Below are 20,220 nucleotides of genomic sequence, written 5' to 3' on the forward strand. Positions count from 1 at the left end.
TGAAACCAATAACCAGAACTCCTTAACCCTGTGAGTTCTGAAACCAATTCCTTGATTGAAGTATGGGAAAGATACAAAAATCTGTTGGAACAAAAAACACCTTATTGGTTATCACCGCTGGAAGCGATGAGCGTGAAGAAAGTCAATATGACAGGGGGTTGGGTAACATATGAGAAATTAATATGTAAAAGTGAAGGAAAATGGAAAATGAGACCATTTGAAGAAGTCAAGAATCATGTGAATGACTGGCTGCATTTTTTTCAAATTAATGAGATGTTCAGAAAAGATTTAAATGAAAGGGGCTTTGCTGATAAAGAATCCAAATTTCAGACTGACATATTAAATAATGATTGTAAGATCTTAGCAAAAATGTATAAGATATTGCTGGAATGGTATACGAAGGATGAGGAGGTAAAATCTGTGATGATTGATTGGGCCAAAGATATATTACATAATATACAAATGGAGGAATGGGAAAGACTTTGGAAAGATGGTTTAAGATTCACTGCATGTACTGCTATAAAAGAAAATGTTATGAAGATGATGTATCGATGGTATATAACCCCCGTAAAGTTAGCAAAAATGTATAAGATAAGTAACAAATGTTGGAAATGTAAAGAAAAGGAAGGCACTTTCTTTCATATGTGGTGGGAGTGTAAGAAGGTAAAATGCTTCTGGGAAATGATTTATAATGAATTGAAGAAAATGTTGAAATATACATTTACTAAGAAACCAGAAGCGTTTTTACTAGGTATTACAGGGAATGAGATAAACAAGAAAGAGAAGAAGTTATTTTTATACGCAGTGACTGCAGCAAGAATATTGATGGCCCAGAATTGGAAACAAGAGGAGCTGCCTACGATAGAAGATTGGAGAGCCAAAATGATGGACTATGCAGAATTGGACAGAATGACAGGAAGGATTCGGAATCGACGAGATCAAAGATTTGCAGAAGATTGGGAGAAGTTTATTCAATATTTGCAAAAACTAAGTGATAACCAGATTACGTTTGTAAGTTTTAAGGAAGCTCTGTGATGTGAAAATCTAATAATAAGTATAAACAATGAAATTGAAGCTACCAGAATAAATAACAATAGGTAGGATTGTGTTAAAAGTTATAAAATGAAGGAAGTTCAGACAAAATGAGGGAAGTCAAAAAAATGGAATTAAGAGGTAATTAAGAAGTTTGAATGTACAACTTTGTTTTCTTTTTTTGTATTTGTAAACCAATAAAAATATAATTAAAAAAAAAACAAAAACCTGTGATGCTAAGCAGAAGCAGTCACCGTAAGCGGAATATGTACTTGAGAAGTTCCTTACTCTGGGAGTGGCAAATCAAGGAACAGACTGGCCTGTCCTACACTTTAGTTAATGTGGGCCTACTGGATAGTTTCTATGTCTTCATCTGGCATTGCTGTGCTCTCTGTAAACCCGGTATGATTTTATTGGACTGTGTCATTTGTCATAGACTGGATGATACAGATTTGATTCTATGTATATCCATTCTAATCATGTCAGTGTTTTCCAGCCACTTGGCACAATGCCAAAGAGTGGGTACCAATCAGCTAGAGCAGTCACATGTGATTGGCCCTACTGACATAATTGGAATGTTCATGCCACAGTGAAGTAGCTTTTACACAAGTGTGTTTGTGTCTCTCCCTTCCTAGCCTTGGGGCAGAGGACGGGGGACTACGCACTGCATATTGTAAGGTCACAAATATAAGCCACACTTCAACTTTTCACGGTCAGAATTGGGGGGGAAAGTGAGGCTTATATTCAGACCAATACAGTATATGCATATTGTTGTTCTTCTCATTGTTTGGCAGAACACAGTATCACAGAGAGCAGCATTAGTCCTTGTGGGCAAAATGTGCAACCAATGTAAATATTTTGTGACAGAAGGCTGCAATAGGCCGCCTAAAATACAAGATAAATCAGACAGCAAAGGAAAGTCTTAAACAGATGCTTCTGCCAAAATTGTCTATGACAGAGTAAGATAGGATAAACTAAACTACAGCTGGATGAGGAGATGATCCAGTGTACAGAATGACTTTTTATGTGCAAATGGGGTCTATTTCAGCTGCAAGCAAGAAGATTCGTCATTCGTGTAAATCGTAATGCTCATCACAAAAAAATAGAAGAGTAAAGCAAACAGACGTTGGCTTTGGTGGTCTGGGAAAATGAGTTTGAGAGTAATATTTAGGAGACAGTATAAATCACATGATCATGATTCTTTACAGTGCAATTCATCCTCTATATGTCTGCTCAGAGGTATGCCCCATTGAGGCCAAAGCAAGGGGGACTCATCAGGACTGCCACATGCAGGGACAGAAGGTTTAGGTAAGGTATCGAGAGAGAATTGAATTGGGGCCTTCACTCTTTGGTGGCTCTATCTCCTCTGCCACCAATGCTCCATAGAGAAAGGGCAACCTGAGTGCTAATGCTGGCCATGCAACCCAAAGGTGGTCAGTTGACCTTGCAACACAATGGAGAGGTGCCAGGTTTCACTCCATCTATCTAATCCAATATATAACTAGGTCCATGACTTTAGTCTAGTCATGGACATAGTCATAGCTTGTCCATGACTATTTCCCCCCTGATCTTTCTGATCTGATATCTGGCCTCCAACCCATTCATGGCCATTCCTTCTGACTCTGGTCCATGTGCCCAGCTGCCTGTGTCAAACTCCAGACTCCATGGCAAGGTAGTTTATTGCAAGGTAGTACTATACTGTAACTTCCCCACCATGATCTCAGTGAAAACTGATCTGCTCAAGCTGTTGACCTGGAAAAAAAAGCTGCTAGTGGCATCTCCGATTGCAGAAGTTGGGAGCTTTCGGCTCAGGGTCCTTATACATCCCACTAGACCCCTCTATCTAACCCTCAGGACTCTCCATTGCCCATGACCTCACACCAGTTGTGCTCCACACTTTCCTTGGTTGCATTGGCTAGAACATGTCCTTGAACTTTACTGGATGGAGAGAGATGTGTGTGATTTTTCTGTGGCTGGATCATATCCTACCATTCACTTGTCTCCTCACATTTGGATCTCGCCCCAACAAACACCAGCATGTGGCCCCCAAAATGTTTCATACCAGGCCCATGGCATGAAAATGTTTCCCCAGCCCTGCCCTACTACTCAGATCAAGATTATCCTGCCTGGAAAACCAAAGCATCAAAATGCAGTTCAAGAGTTCTCCTACCAATGGTTTTTGTAAGAAGTATGAGCTCCTAGTCTGAAAATCCAAATTATATTTTATGTCCTTTAGAAGAGGCTTATAAAATTTCAGAACAACCTTACTTTTTCAGATCCTTGCAAAACTCAGTGGTTACCAACGTCCACTTATCCTGGAACATACTTCTTGATACTGTAAGCTGACCAGAAAAATCAAACACAATTGACAGACCAATCACCTCCCAAGGTTATATCTTAAAGTGCTTTCTGTACCACACAATCCTTCTACTTGAAGGAGTAAGCCATTGATATGTCAAGGTTGTTTGTTTTGGACATTTACTCTTTACAATTGACTTACTTTGATGGTTTTGCCCTAGAAACCTGCCTTAGCAACAGAAAAAATCACAGCAGGAAGAGGAACAAGCGAGTATTAAAAGTCAATGCTGTCATCTCTGCATGGGGCACTGGGTCTTTCAAATGTGTTATCAGCATTTATTAGCATGTCACTGCTATGTTAGACCAGGTTTTTGCAGCAGGAGAAAAGCAATGAAATGTCTATATTGGTGAATGACTTCACAGTGAATGCATCCCTGACCCAACCTCTTGGAACAGGGAGTTGCACCTGAGGTAATATTATTAACATGATTTTACTCAGCTTGACAAGAACCCAAAGTCCTCTGTCTATCTGAAAGCATTTCAAAACTGCTTAAAAACTTAAAATCCCTAAGTTATATATAAAAATACAATATAAAAATAACAGAACTGTATCATAAAACAGAGACACAACATGAAAACTAGAAAAATAATATTATGAAAACAAGACTTTTGTGATAGCAGGGTCCATTCTTATGAGTCAGGGAAAATCTGAGCAAAAATATGTGTCTTTAGAAGGCACCTGAAGCAACTGGTGTACAATATTTCACATATGCCAAAGGGAAGAGCATTCTGGGGGTTTTGTCCTTCGATATACTGTGGGGTACAGTGCTATGAGTAAAATTTTCCCAAATGATCTAAGTGATCCTGCAGTTCTATACAGGGGCAGGCAGTCTCTGAGATAGCCTGGTCCCAAACATCTTTCATCGCACCAAGGACTGTTAGTATTACAACACCTTGATCGCACTGTTCAATTATCAAATATACTGCTATGCCAATTGGGAACAGGATGTCTGAGAATAGACCAGACATTAAATGTTAGCAGTCAGATTGTGACTGTGGTAACAAGACAACAGCTTAAGGAGCTCTTGCCTAGGGATGCTTCAGAAACAAACTGGCTGGTGGTTATTGCTAAGGTTATTTGTTATCCCAGGATAATCTCCATCTAAAGTTCAGCAGCACTGACTCATCGCTGTCATCTTCTGCTAGCAGATGTTAATTTCTCCCAGTTCATGGGCAGCTGTTTGGCTCCTTATCTCAAGCTGTATAAATACTGCTTGCATTCTCTTGGCTCTCACACAGGTGTTCTGCACAACAAGGATGAATGGAACTCTCTCATGCACTCAATTTATTTCCAATATTTACCAGGTTCCCTGTGAATAGAATCACAAGTGAGTGTCAAGTGTAGCCAAGCAGGTGAGGCTCAGGTAGAATGTTCCACAAACCCAATGATGGGGAATCTGTGGCCCTACAGATACTTTTGGACTTTCACTCCCATCATTCACGATTAGGTCTGGGTGAATCTATCAATTTTGTTCTTTCTCATTTCCCCAATCTTTAGTTCAGCTGGCCACATTTACAAATCAGTTTGCGATGTTAAGTTGTCGTGAAAATTCACTGACATTTCAGTGCAAATTGCTCCATCTTTTGTGAGCAATTTTGCCCAATGGACACATTCTTCCAAAGCAATTTTCCCAATTTTCATCAATATATGCATTGTTAAGCACACTTTAGCCTTGTTGGCATCCATCTGTCTCAGAAGACAATGGAGTGCACCTCTGGGAGGAGGTGAAATCAAACAGCTGGAGAAACACTGGTACCCGGTAACCGTTGTCTCTTGCATTGTTTCTGCTGCAAGTCTGAGCAGTGTGTGGAGGTCCTGGGCTGCCCAGATGACAAGACCCTCCTCTCAGCCTTGCTGATGTGGTCCAAAGGAAAGCAGGGGAAGAGATTTGGCACCAGCTTGGCTGCAGTAGTTGATGGAAAGAGGCATACAAGATGCCAACCAACCTTTTTAGGGACTCCACTTGGGATTTGTGTAGGGTTTACTCCTTAGCATTTTCTTCTCCTGCATTGCAAAATGGATTTTTTTTCTTTTTTCTGTTAAAACAAAGCTTATTTTATTTTGACAGGCGTATAGCATTGGGTAAGGGAAAAAGAAGAAACAAAAAACAAGAACAGCGAAGCAACCAGAGAAAAGAACTGCATGAGCATGTTAAAAAGGTAAAGAACCCCTGTCAGTTAAGTCCAGTAGTGAACGACTCGGGGGTTGCGGCGCTCATCTCGCTTTACTGGCTGAGGGAGCTGACGTTTGTCTGCAGACAGTTTTTCCGGGTCATACGGCCAGCATGACTAAGCCACTTCTGGCGAAACCAGAGCAGCACATGGAAACGCCATTTACCTTCCCGCCAGAGTGATACCTATTTATCTGCTTGCACTTTGATGTGCTTTCGGCAATGCTAGGTTGGCAGGAGCTGGGACCAAGCAACAGGAGCTCACCCCGTCACGGGGATTCGAACCATTGACCTTCCGATTGGCAAGCCCAAGAGGCCGAGTGGTTTAGACCACAGCACCACCCGCTGTTAAGCATACATAAAAGTGATAATGCAATACTTACAGGGTTTGCAATAATGGATAGGAACACAAAGCGAGTGGAGAATGAAAGCATTTGCCAAAATGCATAGAGAAAAGGTAAGTAGCCGGGGTAAAAGTCAGAGGTGTTTCCAGAGCAACTTATACTTAGCAGGGACCATGTTAAGATACATGCAGTTGTGGGTGTATGTCATGAAAGCCCACCTTTCATAATCCTCTGGTTTCATTGCACTCTGCAATACTGTGAGATGGTGAGTCATGAGCTGTGGGGCAAAGCCTGGAGGCAGGGAAGATCAAGAAGGAAACCTTAATTCAGGACCACAGGAAGGGATATTCTTAAGGATGTGGAGAATTGTCATTGTGGTTGCGTATACACCCTACAGTTTTAGCACATTGCTTCCCACAAATAATATATCCCACACATAGCTACAGTTCCCAGGATTCGGGGGGGGGGGAGGTGTCATGTGCTTTAAGTGTGCTTTACATGTGTTTTAAATGCACAAGGTGTATGCAGCCTGTGTGTTTTTTTAAAATGGGATTCTTTCTTGCCAAAAAAATTCTGCAAAGCTGTCTTTTTGGGGGGAGGGTAGGAGAAAAGGAAAGGAAGTCTCAGAAATTTTCTCAGGAGGAAAAATATTCTGAGAAATTTTCTGGCTCAGTTCTATTTATAACATCTTTGAAATGATCCTTATTGTCATAGCAGAGGTTGCTCCTGTGGAGAAGAATAATTTTTTGAGTCCTGTGTTCCTCACCACCATGACATTCTAAACATCTCAAAAACATTAGCCAAGCTAGGCAGACACAGTCGCTGCATGGATTCAGTTCAATATCAGGCCATCCCTTTTACTCCCAGACTCTTCTTCCTGTGACCATGGCAACAATAGCCACATAATAACCTTAGATGTCAGATGTGTGTTTGTGAGAGTTTTCCTCCTTTGATCAGACAAGATTTCAGTTTTAGCCGCATGGTCACGTGGAAGCTGGTTCGAAAGCAGTGCTGTCTGAGTTATAAGCATCTCAACCAAAATAGCAAGGGTGAGATGGATATTTTAAGTGGGGGGGGGGGTACAAGTCACCATTCGGGCAATTTCTGCTTAAAACTGGTCTGTAGGATGAATGCTGGGATATATCCCAATCACCAGGGCTGGCCAGAGACGTTTTGCTGCCTGGCAATGCCCTCACCCCACGATGATGCTCCCAGATCTGGGTCTCCACCCCTTCCTGCCCCCGCTGTCATGCACGCAATGCTGCCAGCCTCAGCACCCCAACTGTACCTTCATCTGCACCTGCACTGCCACCACAAGGCTACAGAGGCAGCGAGGGCAATGGGGCTGGGTTGGCAATGTGGGTCATGCCCTGGTGAGACTGGTATCAGCGCAGTGGTGGGGAGGGGAGGGAGGGTGTGAGGAGGATCAGGGAGAAGGGCAGATCCAATGCCTGAAGCAAATGGCTTCACATCGCCTGATGGACAGGCCACTTCGGCCAGTCACTGATCTTAGGATGTTGCTTTAGTAGCAGCATTTCAGGACCGCAATATTATTTTCCTACTTCTACGTATGGCAATGACAAAACACACACACTAGCATTTATCTCCGTTTCATGCCAGAAGCATTCCTCCTCTCTGTAATGGTTTAGCATCACTTACTGTTCAACGAAGGACTGTCATCAAGAAGGAGGACAACTTTTAATTTCAGGGCTCATCTTTGAGCAGGAAGGTTCAACAGGTACGGGTGCAGAGAGGTGGAGAAGGAGTTTAATCTCACTATATTAAGATCTGCCTGCGCTCAGTTGCATATTTTACCACATTTTTGTTGTTGTTGTTGCCATTTAGCATTTACTGCTATTTTCACCATCAAAGCACCAATAGCTTGACATATTAACACAATTTTTATGAGTCCCCCGCTCAGGAGTGCTCTGCCTGCAGCCATCAAAAGATGAATACAATTTGTCTCTCTTAAAGGAAGTTTTGCTTTCAGCATTTGTTGTGTCTTAAAGAGCTTGCCTGCTCCTTGATATCTCCCACCTTCCCCTTTCCTCTGCAAGCGCTGTGAGCGATAATTCATTTAGGAAACTGTATCGGCGGGTTGCATTCAGTTTACCATGCAGGTGATTTACTGCAGATTGCTCAGCTGTGCTCAGGAAAAGAACTGAATGAAAAACTGAGCAGGGTTTCCACAGAAGGCTACCAGTTCATGTCGGTTTCAGTTACAACAAATCTGGGTAGCTGGTATGTAGTGGAGTTTAGACTGGAGAAGAAAATAAGGGTGGGGCTGATGCCAAGTTTGGGGGGGCTCCTTAGCACCACCCTAGTGGATCCCCCACATTGCTCAACACTACTCCTCTACTCTACCCCCTGTACTGCTCCCAGGACCATCCAAAAATAGGGGGTGGAGCCCAGAGGCTTGGGTGCGGGAAGTAAAGATGGCAGTGACTGCTGTTGCTGGCCAGTCCAATAGTCAAACCAGTAGACAATGCTGCCTACTGACTTTGCAGCGTAGCGCCACAGTACTCCCAATGTAAACTTAAGAGGCATCAAGATATAGTGTTTAGGCTGTAGCATTTTTGCAGTTAAATACTTTTTCTGAGTTGCTGGGCAACCTTACAATGCGGAGAGTGGTGTGGTGTAGTGGTTAGAAAGTTGCTCCCAGGACGTCTTGGGAATAGTATTCATTTTATTGAGATTAGCTCAGGAATTTTTATTTTTACTTTTAAATTAGGCGTAAAGTTAAGCCAGTCCCTTCAAGCCAGCGGAACCTCCTTATCACATATGGGAAGCAATTGTAAAGTTGGTGTAGGAGCGAACTGGCAATTTAAGTAAGAGTGAGGTAGTTTTGAGGGCTGAGACAGACAAAGAGGTCACTCATAAAAGGTGAGAAAATTGTATATTGCCATTCTATGCAGGTTTACTCCAATGTAAATCTCTCGGAATCAATTTATTCCTTTGCACAGGTTTATGCAAGTAATGATCACTTGTTTGCATGCATGCGTGTTTCAGAATCCTCTCATAAACTGGAAATTAAGGGCAAGGAGATGAATCCTGATAGTGGGCCAGCTCTTTAATTCCCTTACCCATCACCATGGACCAATTTTGAGGTGTGGGCAGCCCTGTACACCTGTCAAAGTTCATAACCATTGATCAACTTACAGTGAGTTCCTTTGTAGGCATATTTTGGATTCAAACTACAAAGGGAACATTCTTCCTCTGTGGTTTGCCTACTGTGGTTCTAAGTACACATGCATGGAAATGGATTCCAGTGCTTCTTCTTTGGTTCATTTTAAAGTGTTTGGAATAAATGAACTAGACATTCATAGAAATTGGAGTAGCTAAGCTGTTACACTCCACTTGTCACTGACTCCAACTCCCATCATCCCAAGCCAGCAGGGCCAATGGACAGGAGTGATAGAAGTCCAACAACCTCTCAAGTGCTACCTTCTTACTGCTGTATTGAATTTCACCTGCTGTGCCTGGACATGTTCATGACCCCGATAAACATGCTCTTTGTATTGTAACATTTTGAGCAAGAGAACTGGGTCTTCCTGTGTATTTATGAGTAAATCTATTCTTCTGGTCTTTCACTATTGAAGTGATTTGTGAATTCAGCACCATTTCTGTGGGGTTAATATGAACATGGTTTCGTGTCGAATTTCACTTGCAAATTTAAATGATTTTCAGATGCTTTTAAAAGAAGAAGAAGACTGGATTTAAAGCATGGTTACAGAGGGAAATAGCCTCCAGCTAAACTGTTAGCTAATTAAACCCTTTTACCTTATCTAGCAATTTAAACACAAAGCAACAGCACTAGAGTTATAAATAGAGCTCACTGAGATAGAAAATGAATTCATTTGCATAAAGGACCCAAGCAACTGATGAGATGTAATTGGCATCAGAATATGCAAAGGTTCATTAACACCATTGGTAAGTTCTGCAAATGTCAACAATTAAAACCTTTTGTAACAGAGCTGCTGATTCTATTCATTTTCTGCCCCGTAGGGTTGTTTTTATATAACCTTTTACGGAAATATGATTAACACACCACAAACATGCTTCCGGCATTTCTTTACCCTTTTGCTTGTGGAAGAATAATTAGTTAATCAAGTTGTCTTAAGTCAGGTCAAGATAACTTCTGATTTGCCAGGCTCAATTCAGCCCACCAGCGATGTTTTGAGGCTTGCCAGGTTCTTCGTCAAACTCCTCCAGTTTTTCCCCCCAGTCCTAGTCAACAAAAACGGGAGGCCTCAGTGGACTGAAATGGAGCTTGCTGAATCACAAGTGGTGGATCTTAGGTCAAGGTAGCAACCAGGTAGCAACAGCAGTAGCATTTTTACAAAAGGTTTCCACGAAAGGGAGTCTACCTAATTGCTGCTTTTTCCTTGCAATTCAGAACTTTAAACTCCTGAGCATTAAACTACAAAAATATTTCTGCTAGGCTGAGAGAGCAAGCAAGAGGGGAAGGCTGAGGAAAAGCTACAAACATTGCAAGTCCTATGCATCTGCTGAGATAAATAAATATGCTCTTCATTATGCTTCTTGTGTCCTAAAAATAACAAGGGGAAATAAAATGTGTTTATCCTTTCTAAGCTACAATATGAAGTTTCCATTTCAATTCCTTGTAGATGTGCATATGTCATTCATATCGAGACTTCAATACGTGTTGTATGGAAACAGGTGCTATTATCACTGTATTTTTTTTAAAAAAAATATTGCATGCCCTTCTAGGTGTATCTAAATGACATGTTGTTCAGATCCCTGATTATCGTCTTCCAAAGCAACTATTCTATTCCGAACTTAAAAATGGAAAGTGTAATGCTGGTGGTCAACAAAAGAGATTTAAAGAATCTCTCAAGGCAAATCTTTAAAAATGTACTATAAACACTGACAATTGGGAAACACTGGCCTGTGAGCACTCCAGTTGGAGTACAGCCTTTTCCAAAGGTGTCATGGACTTTGAAGATGATCAAACTCAGGATGAAAGGGAGAAATCAGCTAAGAGGACGGCACCTTTGGCAAACCCTCACCATGAACTCCTGCCCGGAAACTTATGTCCCCACTGTGGAAGAACGTGCAGATACAGAATTGGCCTCCACAGTCGCTTAAGGACTCACTGTTAAGATCATGTTCATGGAAGACAATCTTACTCTGCTATGAGTGATCGCCAAAGAAGAAGATCTAAATGACAACCTAGAAGCAAACTATGTGTTACTCTGTCTGTCCTTTAAAAACACACACAACAGGCTTAAGCTAGCCACTTTTATGTGAAGAAAAAACAGCCATGGGGTCTAGATCTGACCTGTGTTCAGGGATGGAGAACCTGTGGTTCCCTAGATGTCACTGGACTCCAACTCCCATTGGCCCCACCAGCATGGCCAATCCTAAGGGATGGTGTATCATCAAGGAGTTGTAGTACCATAACATCTGGAGGACAGCAACTTCCCCATCCCTGCCCTACACAAGCGCCTTCTCTCACTGCTTCCTAGGGAAACCAGGCCAAAAAAGCAGCAAACAAAAACCCAGTGTTGACTATGTGACAAGGGTTTGGACTATATGATATGTATTTGTATAATTTGGAGTACTTAATGTGATTTGATTGGATTGTTAAAATGGAAAATTTAATAAAAATTATATGGGGGGGGGGGAATTCCCCTGCACATGCACGCATGCACACACACCGGATACAATTCCCCCCCCCCCAACATTTTTTATTGATTTTCCACAAAAATTTTAAACAAACAAACAAACAAACAAACAAACATAAATCATAACCTTATTTAAACCAATCTTATTGTTAAGTGACTTCCTCATATCCCCCTGGTTGAATTTCAGTGTATATCATTTTAACGGTTTTCCAAAACCAATATTCTCATAAAATTAACTTAATCACTTAACATCTTTGTTTCTTTCACATTCGGCATTTAAATGCATTAATTCATCACATTACATATTTAAATCCTAAGCCTATCTGGTATTTGCAAGCTTTTCCAATTAAGAAAGACACTGGATACAATTTTTGGGGGGCTCTAACATGCCCAAAGATCTCTAAATATACCAGCAGTGAGTCCAGCGGCATTCACAGGTCCACACACAGACAATCCCCAATATTTCAGTGGTAACTGCTCATACCGATGCAGGAGATGGAGCTTTACTGAATGGATGTAGAGAGCGGTGACTCACTTCAGCCGATTAGCACAAAAGCAGTATCTTTCTCTCACTCTTCTTTCTGCAAGAAGCAGATAATTCTTGGGATGAAAGGGAATAAAAGAACTGGGCTCCGTCCTTTGTGAAAGCCATCCTTGGCTGTCATTTCATTTGACAACCTCTCTGGGGCGTTCAGAGGTCACTGCTAAATTTCCTCCGCAGTGCTGTGGTCCTCCTTATTGCACTATCACCCCATGTATATAGCTATACACAGCCCCATTGGACTATTTCTTTGCTCTAGATGTGAAGCTTAATGCCTTTCACTCCTTCTGCTTCTTGGGCGCTTGGAATGACCCTTCCATTATCCTTGGCACAACAGAAAGCCGCCATGAGAGCTATTTCTATATCCATTTCTCTATTTCCTTGATTCAATGGAATGGAATGGTTTCAGCACCATTTACTAGGGTGAGTGATACCACGCTACCCCTGGCAGGTTCTTCCAAGATGGCAATTACACTCACTGGAAGCATTCAATACCTCTTATTTTTAAGCTAATAACTCCGATTCCCCAGTCAAGACTTCAGAAATGAAAAACGAATTGCCTGCAGCCTTCCACTGGCTGCAATTACCCCCTCCCTCTAAAAAGGGCTTAAAAGGTTTGCATTTTCACTGACACCCTGTGTTGTGAGGTAAAATGGCTATAAACAAGATACAGAGGAGCCAGTGCTTAGTTATTATGACTGGCTGGATCTATTTGGAGGTGTGGAGCAGGCAAAACTATTGAAAAACATTCTAAATGTGCCCAACAAACACTGCCTGTTGCTTATTTCTTACTAGAACAATGATGGAGGGTATAAGTCCAGGAGAGTGCAGCTCTCTGAGGGATTCTTCTAGCAATGGGGGAGAAGTTTGGTTCAGTTTACATTTAAAGGCAGCTTTCCTTTGCAAAGCAAAACACAGCCACTTTTGAAATCCTCCTTGGAATTTCATAGTTCGATTCTCCAGCCAAGTATTGTGGAGAAAAATGCATATAACTAGGGTAAAGTGTGCATAAAAGTGCACTTATTAGTGAAAAATCACATGTAATAAAAGCATTATATTAAGGGGGAAATGCACGCAAAAATATGTATATTGGGTGAAATTTGCACAAAAATGCTGATGAATTTTCATGAACGCTTAAAAAAGGAAAAGGAAAAATCCCTAATGTAGGCTGTGTGCACACTACTGCTGACTCTGTCTCCAGCATGCTCTCGACATTGGTGTTTGAAGCTGAGAACACATGAAGTTAACCACAATCCATTGGTATCTTGTAGCTTCTTGAGAAATACTCCTTATTTGTGCAAGCATGGGTGCAAAGATGACAAGCCTATAAAGAACTCTTGAAAACTCACTTTTTTTTTAACTTCCTCCAATCATACTCAAAATGCTGGTTCTGTTCCAAACCCAGCTGAGGAGAGTTATCCCATCAGTAGACAAGTTGTGCAAAACTGCTTTGAAGATGTCAGAGTCCAACAGATGTAATGTAATACTGGGAACAATGAATGCTTATGATGTAAAACAGGGATGGCTAACTTTCTTCAGGGCAATACTTGTGTTGGTACCATGGCTATCCATTTGAGGACCAAAATGTAAAAGTGGGAAATTTTAAAAACCCTGTGTAATGTTTTAAAAGTAAATCAAATGGTTCTGTCTCAGGCAAAAAAGTATGAGTAAGTAAGAACAAACATATTATTCTGACAGAAGACAGGATTAAATTGCCTGAGGAGGTCCAAGAATAATCAGCTGGAGGCTGCACCAAACAATGAATTAATGAGGACAAGGACAATTCATGACAGTGAGTGAACAAGTGATGCTATAATAGTAGTTAGGGGCATTGAATAATCTGTAAGGGACAAAAGAAGGACATGCCTGGACAACCTTAGTATAGGATTTAGAAGAAGAAAATCAGCCTACACAAAATAAGCATATTGTCACTGTTTTCTTATTTTCTTACAAATAATGGGATTGTATGCAACAGCAGTCATCCTCAGATCAGACCCATTGAAATTAATGAACGCGACTAACTTAGGACCATAGTTTCAAAAGGTCTACACTGCTGATGACTAATGTTGGATATAGACCATGGTTTTGAAAGTTTCTGGCATCTAGGCCCTGGTGAACAAGCAAACAGCAAAACAGTCTGTGCCCCTCGTTCTAACTCTCAGGCCTGCTTTGGGCTCTGAGCTCATCAATACTGGACTTTCTGATTTCAAAACATTGCATCCCTCTTGAGGAATAAGTGAAATGAATATTCAAGAAGTCAAGGTCAGTTCCAAGAAAGCAGTCCAAGCAGGCAGCGGGGAGGCATTGGGAACAGGCTGGCAGGAAGAGGCCTGGCAAAGCCATGGAGCTAGAAGGCAACATTTAAGGACCAGGGGAGAGACTGAATTTGCAATTTGTAAGAGGCAATGGAGCCCTGTGCAAACATTCTAATGCACATGTCCTCTATCTGTGTTCAGTGAAATCATAAATACACACTGCTAGATAACTCTTTTGTTGAATTGCATAAATGTGTTTCTCACCAGAGTTATTTGCAGTGGGTTCACGTTAACTCCTGCCTGATTATGTATTTCACCACATTGTGACTTCGCATCCTGCTGCCTGTTGGATTTGCCCTTCACAAGGCAATGCTTCATCATATGTCCTCTTCCCTATGGATGAGCAGCACAATGCTATCATCTGTTTCTTTACTGATGAATACAGTCTTTCAGTTCCATACCTTACAGGCTGTGCCCCACCCCCCTTCTCCCATACCCAAATGCACATCTATCTATTAGATTGGGAGAAAAGCTGGTCTGTTATTCCTGTCCCTCCATCACCACCACCACTGAAACCATTATTTGGAGTTATATCCTCTTTATTCGCTGTGGGTCACGGTTTGTGGGAGGGTCATATTAAGCATGCCTTTTGATCATGCAAAATAGGCCTAGACGCTCTGAGTGATCTGAAGGAGGGGAGAGATGTGTTTTAAAAGCAACGAGGCAGAAAGGGTTTCTTGGGAGAGAGAGAGAGATGGAAATGAAATCCGAAGGGATTTTTAAGAGAGAGAGAGAGAGAGAGAGAGAGAGCGCAGTTCAGCATTACAATACAAACATCTCACATGGCTTTCATCTTCACTTGAACTTGGTGCTCAAACAAGCATCACATCATGAAGAGTTTGCCTTGTTCCACTTGGAGCTTTTCTGCTTATCTCCTTTAGGCAATTTGACGTTCATCCTTGCAATATACACACAGCTTTTTGCATTTGTTTGTGAAACAAAGACAAGGGATTCTTCCTTCAGGTGAGTGCTTTATCAAACAGATAAAGACACACAACCTATATCTATGGGGGGGGGGAGAGACTCTAAGTTAATTTGGCAATCACTTCTGCAAAGAAAGCACATGCATGCCTGCCTTCTAATGGATGGACACAGATGAATCCAGACTAGTGAGCTAGAAGACATTTCATCTGGGGCTCGCCTAGGGACTTTGCAGAGCCCTTGGGCCAATGTCACAAGCTTCCCAGCCAAGTGAAAAGCTCCTGATATTAATGGAAGGATGGAAGCAGTGCTATTTTTCTAGAAACAGAGGTGCTTGAACTCACCACAAATACCTCCCTTGTTGTCTTATAATTGCAATAGCACCCATCTGAGAGGTGCTGGAACTGAGTTCCAGCTGGGGAAAAAAGCCCTGGATGGAAGGACCTCTGAGTTTTGATTCTCCTAGTTTCTCATTTTTCCAATCTTAAATTCGTTTCTCCATATTCTGCAGCAATTTGTGATGTATTGTTTATTTATTTATTTATTTTATATTTAAAAAAAAAACATGGCAGGGGTAGAACACTAAGATCTAACAGTCAGAGCCAGGGTTTGGAAGACGAACAGATAGAACAGAAAAGCAAAGCTCCTGTGAGCACATTCTGAGCCTAGGAATTTATTTTATGCAGCAGAATTGAACTGAGATCACAGTGCTTTCACACGGAAGTCCATTCCTGCCTAGCTTTCTTCATTGTAACAGCCTGATTTTAGTGAGAAAAGTTGTTGCTTTTCTTAAACAACTGGGAGTCAGAAAACCTTGCCAACCCCCTGCAAATATTCTAGAGATTTACCATTCCTGTGGCTCTCTTGGGGCAGAGCTGCATCAATAGCTGCTTACCAGGGGGCGGGGGGGGGGAGGGAGATGGAGGGAATCTGGGCCAGTATCTAACCCTCTAACTTAATAAGAGAAGCTCTGATTCTCTGAGGCCAGAGATCTTACATGGCTTTCTAGCGAAGACAGTGGAAATCTTTGGATTCACAAACTTCCACCTTAAGTCGAAGTGATAAACACTGGGTACTTAGCAACCAGAATCACAGAAGCACTGGATGTTCTGTCTTGGTGGCATTGCTTGCCATTTAAATGTGAAAAATCACATCATTTGTTACATTTTAGGTCCAGAAATGGTTGAAAAATGCTTCTGAGATGAGGCAGACAGGTATGATCATATTTAAACATTTAAATATATCTGACCTGGTGTTGCTTGACATTTGTCTTCCATCACGATCCATGACTTGTTTCTTTCCCCCTATTAATATTGTCAGTTCTTAAAGGTTGGTTTGATTTGACTTTAGTTTTTAAGGAAGCTGAGTCCTGGAAGATTAAGAGATGGGGTTAGAGATACATAACAGTTGTCTGACATCAGAATAAGCCTAGAACTGCCATCAGCTTTAGCACATTAATATAAAATTTAAAAATATTTTGCTCTGATATGTGTTGCAAAATAAATCTAATATCTCACCACAAATTCAAAGTGGAGCTTCTCATACGAATTTTTATGAATACAGTGCTATGTTGCTTATTTATTTAATATGTTCATTTTGGGGTGGAACCCTTACAAGACAGTTTGCAAGAATTAATAACATAATGCACAAAACAATGTAAACTGTAAAAATAGCCAGTAAGCTAGACTACAGGTGTTAGCCCCTAATGGTTCTATTTTCAGAATTTGGAGGGGAGGGAGGGAACTAGGGTATGTCATCAAAGTTAATTGGATTAATTCCAAAGAACAACAGCTAATAGGTTACGAGGGCCTGCCCTCCCATTAGGCAGAGTGAAGCAACCGTCTCAGGTGTCAACTGCTCAGGAGCAGGAACAGCAGCTCTAGATCTTTCTCCTAAGTCCCCAGCCATTCCCTTCTGTTGCCAGATGGTCTTTTCGGGAGGCCCTAACCTGGCCTGGTGCCTCAGGAGTGGTAGGGGATGATATTGCATCACCAGTGTTGAAGTGAGATTCAACTGCCAGTTGAGTTGGCTTCTGGGAGTGGACACCCTCTTTGTCCTTTGCCTCAGGTGGTAAAATGTATTGGATTGACCCTGTAGGTTACACTTGGACAGCATTCTCCAGGTTTAAATAGAAATGATATGTTCATTTAAAAAATGGGATTCTTATCACATGGGGTTCTATCTCCAAGCTCCTTGTGGGTTATTACCATGGTCTAGTAACAGTCTTTTTCAGCCAAACCTTCCTCAGTTGGTTGCTGTGAGATACATTTGGGGGGCTGTCGCGAGTTCCTTGGATGAGATATCAAATGAACGGAAGACATGAACAGAATCAAAGAGATGGGGGCTACATTCAGAATGAGTGCAGCAGATTAACATTGGCTCAATTGCCCTACATGGAAATATCTTTACTGCATTGCATCCTTTCTGCATTGTTCCTTGAACATGCGTGTGCACCAATTAGACCATATGTGTTTGGCATCTTGATTCTTTTATCCTTCAGGTATTAAGGAGGAATCATCTCAAGCAACCTGATCAGTCACCAACAGAATAAAGCCTTTTGATTTCCTGACGTTGATGTCTGAGCTTTTAGCATGAAGAAGCTCTTGTCAGCAGCTTCCAGTATCATCTTCCATCCTGAGTTCTCCTGGGAAGGCCTGGAAGAGTCTTGTAACAAACAAACAGCTATGCATCATCACCACCAATTAACTATTATTTTGGCACTAAGTATATTTTGAAAACCAATTGTCTGAGACTGAGTTCTTATTTATTAGAGAAATTATTCACTCGTCCCACAGGATATGTTCTGCTTGCACTTTAGAGAGATTTATGGCTCTATAGTTTTCTTTCCCCCCATTTTAAGGAAGCATTTAAATATTTAAGAGATTCTGCTAATGTGTAAAATGACAATTAGACTTAATGACCAAGCAGCACATCTGATTGACGCCCCAGATATGATCTGCTGCATACAAGGAACTCCTGTTCTTGCAGACCTCCCCTATTCATTTCAACAGAGGGGCAGATTTACATACACACTAATATTAAACAGGCACAAATGCAGTGCTTTTTTCTGGGGGGATGCAGGGGGACGCATACCCCTAAACTGACAGTGAATTGTCAATTCCGTTGCTACCCCCGATGGCGGCCTCATTTCCTGTCACTGTGTTTCCTGAGTCTCAGACGGAAGCGAGCATTTAATGTGTAAAGTAGGAGTTGGAATCTAGCATGGTGATTGGTCAGTTTCATTGTTACCACCTCCGATAGCGGCTTCCTTTCCTTTCCAGGTATTTCCTGAGTCTCAGACGGAAGAGAGCATTTAATGTGTGAAGCAGTGTGGAATGTGGATGTGTGGTGTTTTACTATCGAAAGTTTGGCCTCATTGAGGGGCAGTATTTCAAGCAGAGGAACTGGGAAGATGTTAGTGCACACAACCTCATGCCAATGTGGAAGTTCCTTTGAGCTGTCAGCTGTGTAATATGAGGTAATGCGTGTTCTTTGTACTTTTGTCTGTTTACTGTATTTATTTCCCCCAATTTGAACTATAAAACGGTGGTTTTCTTGAGTCAAAATGAGAGTACCCCTAGGCATTTCTTTTTTAAGAAAAAAGCACTGCACAAATGCAAATGGAATCGTTATAGGTTCATACAACTATGTGCCATGTTCAGAAAAGAAGAAGAAGCAGTTCTCTAACTTTTTTCAATAAGCCAAAGGAATCAGGACACAAAGCACTATGTAGTGGTGGAGGAAGAGGAGTGCGGGGGGAGCGCACCGCCCCCGGCAGCGCGATCCCAGTGGGGTGCCATCATGGCTGTGCCACCCACCTGCGCTGGGCGCCACGCCCCTGCAGATGGCATACCATGCCCCCAGGATGCGCGCCACTCCCCTGCAGGTGGCGCACCAGCCCCGCCCCTGCCTGCTGTCCACCCCTGGGTGCTGGAGCATGAAGCTCCGCCACTGGCACTATGGAGCATATGGCTATAAGAATTAATATGTATTAAAGTAGACGGAGGGAACGGATATGTGTAATTTCATAGTTCCATCCGTGGATTGTGTAGACTGTTCAGCAACTATCTGCAGTAATCAGCACTCGCTACTGCTACAATAGTGCGTGAGAGTCTTCAATCTTTTCCAGTAGTGCTCATGTGCCTGTAGATGTCCTCTTTTCTTCTCACAAACATTGGAAGCTGCCTTATACCACAACTACCACTGATTTCCCTAGCTTAGTATTGTCTGCATTCATTGAATGCCACTAGCCAGGTTTACTTTCAGAAAGGAGTCTTTCATAGCCAAATGTGGAGATGCCAGGATTGAACCAGGCAAGGGCTGAACCTGGGAACAAATATGTTGTTGTTGTTTAGTCGTTTAGTCGTGTCCGACTCTTCGTGACCCCATGAACCAGAGCACGCCAGGCACTTCTGTCTTCCACTGCCTCCCGCAGTTTGGTCAGACTCATGCTGGTAGCTTCGAGAACACTCTCCAACCATCTCATCCTCTGTCGTCCCCTTCTCCTTGTGCCCTCAATCTTTCCCAACATCAGGGTCTTTCCCAGGGAGTCTTCTCTTCTCATGAGGTGGCCAAAGTATTGGAGCCTCAGCTTCACGATCTGTCCTTCCAATGAGCACTCAGGGCTGATTTCCTTCAGAATGGATAGGTTTGATCTTCTTGCAGTCCATGGAACTCTCAAGAGTCTCCTCCAGCACCAAGGAACAAATATATTGGGGCCAAAATAAGTTACAATAAAAGGCAAAAAGCTCAGAGGAGCTCTCCTTGCTTTTCTAAAGCTTCAGTTTCAATATTCCAGTTAAACCCTTTCAGCAATATACATCGAGCCATTCCCCATTTCAGTGTGAATTAAACCAGTTATATATAACACAGCATGTGCACTGTATGAAA

General features: G+C 42.0%; 2 long non-coding RNA genes across 2 annotated transcripts; one reads left to right on the forward strand and one right to left on the reverse strand.

Moving 5' to 3' along the window:
• Nucleotides 1-11,802: 11,802 nt before the first annotated feature.
• Nucleotides 11,803-16,389, reverse strand: LOC308477390. The gene is made up of 3 exons (XR_013986532.1): nt 16,328-16,389; nt 14,614-14,742; nt 11,803-12,134 (listed from the first exon to the last, which is right to left on the reverse strand). It is a non-coding gene; the product is annotated as an uncharacterized lncRNA (long non-coding RNA).
• Nucleotides 16,390-16,431: 42 nt separating this feature from the next.
• On the forward strand, nt 16,432-18,072 carry LOC308477398. The gene is made up of 2 exons (XR_013986541.1): nt 16,432-16,544; nt 17,831-18,072. It is a non-coding gene; the product is annotated as an uncharacterized lncRNA (long non-coding RNA).
• Nucleotides 18,073-20,220: the final 2,148 nt, after the last annotated feature.

The sequence above is a fragment of the Podarcis pityusensis genome, assembly GCF_964106645.2.
Source record: "Podarcis pityusensis genome assembly, chromosome: 5".
Classification (NCBI taxonomy): Eukaryota; Metazoa; Chordata; class Lepidosauria; order Squamata; family Lacertidae; genus Podarcis; species Podarcis pityusensis.